The sequence below is a fragment of the Acipenser ruthenus genome, chromosome 42 (genome assembly GCF_902713425.1).
Source record: "Acipenser ruthenus chromosome 42, fAciRut3.2 maternal haplotype, whole genome shotgun sequence".
NCBI classification, from domain to species: Eukaryota; Metazoa; Chordata; class Actinopteri; order Acipenseriformes; family Acipenseridae; genus Acipenser; species Acipenser ruthenus.
Window position 1 is genome coordinate 5,255,080 of NC_081230.1, and position 7,277 is coordinate 5,262,356.

Genomic DNA, 7,277 nt, shown 5'->3' on the forward strand with positions numbered 1-7,277 from the left:
AGCTGTTTATCTTGGAACAAAGAAGAATCAGGGAGACATGGCTGAAGAATCGGGGACATGGCTGAAGAATTGGGGGAATCGGGGACAAGGCTGAAGAATCAGGAGGGACATGGCTGAAGAATCAGGGGGACATGGCTGAAGAATCAGAGGGACATGGCTGAAGAATCAGGAGGGACATGGCTGAAGAATCAGGGGGACATGGCTGAAGAATCAGGGGGACATGGCTGAAGGTTTTAAAGTCTTAGAAGGAGGTGACATGGTTAACCTGAACCAGTACTTTAAGAGCAGCACAGAAACCAGGACCAGAGCGCACAGTGGGGATGAAGTGGAGACAGACTTAGAACAAAGGGAAGGAGACAGGGTGTGGAATGGGTTACCTAGTCATGCTGTTGAGGCAGAATCACTGGGATCCTTTAAGACCTGACTTGAAAAAGTTCTGAGTTCAATCAGCTACTCAGAACGGGATGAGATTAGATGGAAGAATGACCTCCTCTTTTTTTTTGTACATTTTCTTATGTTCTAATATTAAGACCTATAATGATACTTTAGGCCAGACAGACACACACATCTAAAATTGTTAGTGTAATCTCTCTCTATTCACTATTTGACCCTGTGATCCTGCTGTGACATGTCACAGTACAGTTTAGAGAAACAAACACCACAAAGGGTACTTTGACTACCCAGCAGCCTCAGCCTGTCGCCCAGCCAAGTGAGGAGCCCCTTAAAATGAGGAAGCACCAAAGCATTGCTGTAATGAATTGGCATCTCAGCCCATTGAACTGAATGAGGGGCTGGGGCTGGATGTGAACCACAAACCCTATTGGTGATTCAATACAACATGTTTTGGGTATGCTGAGCAGTTTTACTGCTATTTCTCACATTTTAATTGACTATTAAAATAGTCAATACAGATTCTGCATTTAAATGATCATTGCTCAGTTTGGTGGTGTTGAAGCGCCACCTGGTGGTCTTTCTCTCACACATCAAGGATTCTCAATAGGGAATGAAATTAGCCAGAATTACAGTTGCTAAATGAATAGATATAAATGTGGGAATAGCAAAATGTAATCAATTCTAGAGTTGAGTAGAGTGTTTCCTGTTTCTTAATGTGCTCTGGGTCTCGCAAAGGAAGCTCCTCAATACATTCATTTAACATGTGCGATGAATGACCCATTGGTGCTCAGTGCTGGTGAAGGAGTGCTGTTGAGGTGCAATCTAGTGACACTGCAAAGACTCATCTCTATTCTGAATGGGGAATTGTCTGACATAATATTAGTCATAATCTCAGTTGCTAAAGTGAATTCAAATAAATTAGGAGATACCAAAAATGTAATAAATGTATTTAAAGGTTGGGAGAATGTGGTATTTACAGTTTTTCTCAATTGCTAAATCAATGTGAATGAAACTGTGCTCAAAGACACCAATAACTCACAACCGAAACAACAGCCTCCTTTGCAAAACCATTAGCGTTTTTATACTTGTTTTCACAAAGATTGCAAAACTAAAACACGCTTTTGCAAAACACAACACAAATCTCTACATTTAGCACAACATTCATGTGAGAGTTTCTTGTTTTCATATTGAATCCATATGTTTGCAACTGAAAGCAATCAATTCCAATTGCATTCATTTATACTTCACATGTGCAAATGCAAATTGCTCAATTTTTCAATCATCTATCTGACCTTAATCATGAATAAAAGGGGCCACAGGTGAGCTCTCAGTTGTTTGAGAGAAATGGAGCAGGTACGAGAAGACAAGCTGGAGCTCGAAGAGGAAGAGGAAGAGGAAGAGGAAGAGGAAGAGGAAGAGGAGATATGAGCAACCATCGTTGATCATGTAATCAACCATGGACTGACCATGAGAGAAGCTGGTCAGCAGGTGCAACTCTATCTCATCAGATGAACGGTTGCTTCAGTCATTCGTATCTTCAGGAATGAGACTAGGGAAGTGACCTTTGCAAAGTGTACACCTCGGTACTGTCTGTAGTGTATTGTACTGTAAGCGATCGAGAAAGTATATTTTTGCTTTCATTCAATTGCATATTGTATTCCCGTCTGTCAGCATTCCATCCATTTTTAGAACTGAAAGCAAACCTTCTTCTGTGGCAGAGGACGACTCTTCACAGAACAACAGGAGACTGCAATTGTGGACCTGATCACTGCAAACAATGCCATCCGTCTACAAGACAGCAGAGCAGGACCATTCAGGACAATGATGCATTTCCAAATATTAACCGTGTTAGTTTGGCAACTATTGACCGTGTCCTAAAGAGAGACCGAATTAAAACGAAACAAGTGTACAGGGTTCCATATGAGAGGAACACTGAGAGGGTAAAGGAGATGCTGTATCAGTATGTACCAGTAAGTCATGCACTGCATTCTTTACTGTAACACTAATATAAACAGAGAATACTGGAGCTTGATGCCACTGTTGCTCCACATGAATACATATTTGTGGATGAGGCTGGATTCAATGTGACCAAAAAAAGGAGACGTGGATGAAATCTCATTGGTCATCGTGCCACAGTTGAGTCCCGGGTCAGCGTGGAGGAAATATAACCATGTGTGCTGCCATTTCTAGAGATGGTGTAATCTCCCATAATTCCACCATAGACCCATATAACACAGCACGCCTGCTGGTGTTCCTAGATTCAATGTATGACAGTCTTATCCCCCCAGAAGAGAGAGTGCTGCAAGGGCCAGAGATGACAAGCTTTGTCATTGTATGGGACAATGTCAGATTCCACCACTCTGCACTTGTCCTGGGTGGTTTGAAGCTCATGCACGCTTCTCAATGGTGTTCACCCCACCCTACTCTCCCTTCCTGAACCCCATAGAGGAGTTTTTTCCTGCCTGGCGCTGGAAAGTGTATGACTGTAATCCCCATGAGCAGGAAATACTTCTCCAGGCCATGGAGGAGGCATGTCAAGACATCACTGCAGAGGCACATCATGACATCACTGCAGAGGCACATCATGACATCACTGCAGAGGCACATCATGACATCACTGCAGAGGCACATCATGACATCACTGCAGAGACACATCATGACATCACTGCAGAGGCACATCATGACATCACTGTAGAATGCATGTCAAGGGTGGCTCTGCCATGTATGTTTGTATGGTCAGAGAAAACATTCTCTGTGATGCTGATGAGAACATGTGGCCTGACAGAAATCACAGGCTGGATGTTGAAGACATGGAATTGTTCCGTTACTCTAGTTTGATGCCTGGCCTCTAATTATAACTCTCTGCTTCCTATCTTGTAACCAGTTATGAATCCATGCTGCTACTTTACCGTTTATTCCTACTGATTTAATCTTTAGATATAACCTTTTGTGCGGTACTTTGTCAAATGTTTTTTGAAAATCTAAGTAGATACGCACTGTCCTTGTCCACTCTAGCAGTCACCTCCTGAAAGAAATCTAGTAAATTAGTTAGACAAGATCTACCCTTCCTAAAGCCATGCTGGCTGTCTCCTATAATGCTGTTACTATAGAAATATTCCTCCATTTTGGTCCTTATCATAGTTTCCATGATTTTACACAGGATTGATGTTAAACTTATAGGTCTGTAGTTCCCAGGGTCACATTTGTCTCCCTTTTTTAAATATAGGAACAACATTGCAATTTTTCCAGTCCTGTGGGATGTAACTTTATTTATAGATTTGTTGAATATATAACATATTGGTTTAAAAATCTGTTCTCTAGTTTCCCTGAGGACTCCTGGACAGATTCCATTGGGCCCTGAGGATTTGTTTATTTGAAGTGTCGCTAGCTCCCTTAGTGCTTCATTCTCTTCTATACACTCTGGTAATGATGTTTGTGTACTCTCTGTTAACCTTGGTATATTGTATAAATCCTCCTTTGTAAATACTTGTATAAAGTATTGATTAATTACATCTGCGATTGGTTGTCTTTACTCACTAAATCACCACTGCTGTCACATAAACTACTGACTTCCTCTTTCACTTTCCTTTTAGCATTAACATATTGAAAAACCCTTTTGGATTAAGTTTACTATCGGCCGCGACTTGTCTCTCTAGTTCCCTTTTCCCTCTCCTAGGCTGCTCCCTTTGATTTAATAGAAAAAAATAATATATATATATATATAAGCTCCTCTTGCTTTCCTTTGTAATCTGCTCTCCTGGAATTGTAAACCATTGTCTTTGATTTATGGTATTCACCATTTGTGATAAGAAACAATCTTGCACTAACTCTATCAATCCCATGTCTGAACTGTTGTCTGATGTCATGTGGTCTCAGTTTATGTTTGGGAAGTTAAAGTCTTCTATAATTAAGGTGTCCCATTCTTTACTGTGTTTTATGGCCCTGGGGGCCATAAAACACTCCCACTATTAAAGCTTTAGATTTGTTTTCATTTAATTTAATCCATATTGATTCATTTTTGTTGCCATTGCTTTCCAGTATTTCCCATTCTAAGTCGTTTTTAATGTATATTGTGACCCCTCCCCCTCTTTTATCGTGTCTATCTATTCTAACTAACCTGTATCCTTCCATGTTAAACTCGTCTCCAGCGTTTGGAGCTAACCAGGATTCCGTTATTCCTATGATGTCATAGTTATCCACATTGACTCTGGCTTCTAATTCTAGAATGTATTTCTCAAGCTTCTTGCATTTAAATATAGGCATTTCAGTTTATGAACATCGGCAGCAGTTTGGTTGTTTGTTTTATTCTTGTTCCCCTCGGCATGGTTTCCAATCCTGTTTCTGTGTTGTTTGCTGTGTAGTTTGCAGTGTAACTCCCCTTGGCTCTAGCCTCCCATGTCCCTAGTTTAAACTCTGCCTGATTACTCTGGTACAGTGCCTTGCGAAAGTATTCGGCCCCCTTGAACTTTGCGACCTTTTGCCACATTTCAGGCTTCAAACATAAAGATATGAAACTGTAATTTTTTGTGAAGAATCAACAACAAGTGGGACACAATCATGAAGTGGAACGAAATTTATTGGATATTTCAAACTTTTTTAACAAATAAAAAACTGAAAAATTGGGCGTGCAAAATTATTCAGCCCCTTTACTTTCAGTGCAGCAAACTCTCTCCAGAAGTTCAGTGAGGATCTCTGAATGATCCAATGTTGACCTAAATGACTAATGATGATAAATAGAATCCACCTGTGTGTAATCAAGTCTCCGTATAAATGCACCTGCACTGTGATAGTCTCAGAGGTCCGTTTAAAGCGCAGAGAGCATCATGAAGAACAAGGAACACACCAGGCAGGTCCGAGATACTGTTGTGGAGAAGTTTAAAGCCGGATTTGGATACAAAAAGATTTCCCAAGCTTTAAACATCCCAAGGAGCACTGTGCAAGCGATAATATTGAAATGGAAGGAGTATCAGACCACTGCAAATCTACCAAGACCTGGCCGTCCCTCTAAACTTTCAGCTCATACAAGGAGAAGACTGATCAGAGATGCAGCCAAGAGGCCCATGATCACTCTGGATGAACTGCAGAGATCTACAGCTGAGGTGGGAGACTCTGTCCATAGGACAACAATCAGTCGTATACTGCACAAATCTGGCCTTATGGAAGAGTGGCAAGAAGAAAGCCATTTCTTAAAGATATCCATAAAAAGTGTTGTTTACAGTTTGCCACAAGCCACCTGGGAGACACACCAAACATGTGGAAGAAGGTGCTCTGGTCAGATGAAACCAAACTCGAACTTTTTGGCAACAATGCAAAACGTTATGTTTGGCGTAAAAGCAACACAGCTCATCACCCTGAACACACCATCCCCACTGTCAAACATGGTGGTGGCAGCATCATGGTTTGGGCCTGCTTTTCTTCAGCAGGGACAGGGAAGATGGTTAAAATTGATGGGAAGATGGATGGAGCCAAATACAGGACCATTCTGGAAGAAAACCTGATGGAGTCTGCAAAAGACCTGAGACTGGGACGGAGATTTGTCTTCCAACAAGACAATGATCCAAAACATAAAGCAAAATCTACAATGGAATGGTTCACAAATAAACATATCCAGGTGTTAGAATGGCCAAGTCAAAGTCCAGACCTGAATCCAATCGAGAATCTGTGGAAAGAACTGAAAACTGCTGTTCACAAATGCTCTCCATCCAACCTCACTGAGCTCGAGCTGTTTTGCAAGGAGGAATGGGCAAAAATTTCAGTCTCTCGATGTGCAGAACTGATAAAGACATACCCCAAGCGACTTACAGCTGTAATCGCAGCAAAAGGTGGCGCTACAAAGTATTAACTTAAGGGGGCTGAATAATTTTGCACGCCCAATTTTTCAGTTTTTTATTTGTTAAAAAAGTTTGAAATATCCAATAAATTTCGTTCCACTTCATGATTGTGTCCCACTTGTTGTTGATTCTTCACAAAAAATTACAGTTTCATATCTTTATGTTTGAAGCCTGAAATATGGCAAAAGGTCGCAAAGTTCAAGGGGGCCGAATACTTTCGCAAGGCACTGTACCTGTCTCCCCCAGTGTACTGGAGTCCGACCTGTGCCCCACAAACCTGTAGCTATACATGTTTTTTTTGTCTAGTTAAAACAATCCAATAATTCATCTATGTGGTTATATAGAGAGCAATTTAAAAAGATTCAAAATGTTTTATAGCAGAACTAAGATTATGTAATATAATTAACATGACTTATTTTCAAACTAATATCAACAACATGACAAATAGTTTGGAACTCACACCAGGCACATTTCTGTATTATTATTATTATTATTATTATTATTATTATTATTATTATTATTATTATTATTATTATTATTATTATTATTAGTGTGTGATTGATGGGTGTATGTGGATGTCAGTGTGATTGATGGGGGTGTGTGGATGTCAGTGTGATTGATGGGGGTGTGTGGATGTCAGTGTGATTGATGGGTGTGTGTGGATGTCAGTGTGATTGATGGGGGGGTGTGGATGTCAGTGTGATTGATGGGGGTGTGTGGATGTCAGTGTGATTGATGGGTGTGTGTGGATGTCAGTGTGATTGATGGGTGTGTGTGGATGTCAGTGTGATTGATGGGTGTGTGTGGATGTCAGTGTGATTGATGGGTGTGTGTGGATGTCAGTGTGTGGATGTCAGTGCGATTGATGGGGGGGTGTGGATGTCAGTGTGATTGATGGGGGTGTGTGGATGTCAGTGTGATTGATGGGTGTGTGTGGATGTCAGTGTGATTGGTGGGGGTGTGTGGATGTCAGTGTGATTGATGGGGGTGTGTGGATGTCAGTGTGATTGATGGGGGGGTGTGGATGTCAGTGTGATTGATGGGTGTGTGTGG